Consider the following 2,096-nt stretch of genomic DNA (forward strand, 5'->3'; position numbering starts at 1 on the left):
ACTGAATAGAGTTCCCTGAGCTATAGAGTAGGTTCTCATTAGTTATCTATTTTATACATAGTATCAATAGTATATATATATCGATCACAATCTCCCAGTTCATCCTTGGTATCCATACATTTGGCCTTTTCCCCCTTGGTAGCCATCCATTTGTTCTCTATTCTGTGTCTTTAATTCTGCTTTGCAAATAAGATCATCTATACCATTTTTCTGGTGGCTCAGATGGTAAAGTGTCTGCCTGTAATGTGGGAGACCTGGGTTCGATCCCTAGGTCGGGAAGATCCCCTGGAGAAGGAAATGGCAACCCACTCCAGTACTCTTGCTTGGAAAACTCCATGGATGGAGGAGCCTGGTAGGCTACAGTCACAAAGAGTCGGACACAACTGAGTGACTTCACTTTCATCTATAGCATTTTTCTAGATTCCACATATATGCATTAACATATGATATTTGTTTTTCTCTTTCTGACTTACTTTACCCTATCTGACAGTCTCTAGGTCCATTGACATCTCTACAAATGACCCAATTTTGTTCCTTTTTATGACTGAGTAATATTTCATTGTACATATGTACCACATCTTCTTTATCCATTCTCTGTTGATGGACATTTAGGTTGCTTCCATGTTCTGGCTATAGTAAATAGTGCTGCAATGAACACTGGGGTGCATGTGTCTTTTTAAATTATGCTTTTCTCTGGGTATCTCCCCAGGAGTGGGATTGCTGGGTCATATGGTAGTTCATATGGTTGGGTTTTTTTTGGGGAACTTTATACAAATATATTCAGCTGAAGGTTGTGCAGACAGTACACTCCCACTGAGAGATTTTACAGGTGAAGAACTGAGACTCATTGGTTGAGGGTGGAGAGCTCAGTCTGCAAGGCTAGTTTTCATCATCTGAAAGCACAGGAGAGTGGTCAGCACGAGGAAGATACACATGAATGTTTCCATAAGAAAATATCTAAGGGAGAAAGATTATACATTAACAGTCTTATATAGCTATAAAATTAATCAGTGTTCCACAGGTAGCATCAAATGGGTACCTAATCAGTATGGTTTTGTGGTCTCTGTTTTGCAGAAACTAGAAGCCTAAAAACAGAAGAGAAGGTAGACAGGGAGTTACACAGGTTGGTGTGTGTGTGAGAGGGAAGAATCTAAGACAGAGAAGGAGGAAAGGTGGAAGAAGAAGGCAGGAAAGTTAAGTTTTGAGGAATCTAGGGTGGTGCTGATTGAAGTTTAGATCCATCTAAACATGAAATTGGTTGAGGAGGGAAGAAAGTGAAGGGAGAATAGAGTGACAGTCTGAAATAATTAGGACAGTTTGAGTAGATGTAATCAGATCAGATCAGATCAGTCGCTCAGTCATGTCTGACTCTTTGTGACCCCATGAATCGCAGCACACCAGGCCTCCCTGTCCATCACCAACTCCCGGAGTTCACTCAGACTCATGTCCATCGAGTCAGTGATGCCATCCAGCCATCTCATCCTCTGTCGTCCCCTTCTCCTCTTGCCCCCAATCCCTCCCAGCATCAGAGTCTTTTCCAATGAGTCAACTCTTCGCATGAGGTGGCCAAAGGACTGGAGTTTCAGCTTTAGCATCATTCCTTCCAAAGAAATCCCAGGGCTGATCTCCTTTAGAATGGACTGTTTGGATCTCCTTGCAGTCCAAGGGACTCTCAAGAGTCTTTTCCAACACCACAGTTCAAAAGCATCAATTCTTCGGCGCTCAGCCTTCTTCACAGTCCAACTCTCACATCCATACATGACCACTGGAAAAACCATAGCCTTGAGTAGATGGACCTTTGTTGGCAAAGTAATGTCTCTGCTTTTGAATATGCTATCTAGGTTGGTCATAACTTTCCTTCCAAGGAGTAAGCGTCTTTTAATTTCATGGCTGCAGTCACCATCTGCAGTGATTTTGGAGCCCAAAAAAATAAAGTCTGACACTGTTTCCACTGTTTCCCCATCTGTTTCCCATGAAGTGATGGGACCGGATGCCATGATCTTCATTTTCTGAATGTTGAGCTTTAAGCCAACTTTTTCACTCTCCACTTTCACTTTCATCAAGAGGCTTTTGAGTTCCTCTTCACTTTCTGCCAT

The sequence above is a fragment of the Bos indicus genome, chromosome 14 (genome assembly GCF_029378745.1).
Source record: "Bos indicus isolate NIAB-ARS_2022 breed Sahiwal x Tharparkar chromosome 14, NIAB-ARS_B.indTharparkar_mat_pri_1.0, whole genome shotgun sequence".
NCBI classification, from domain to species: Eukaryota; Metazoa; Chordata; class Mammalia; order Artiodactyla; family Bovidae; genus Bos; species Bos indicus.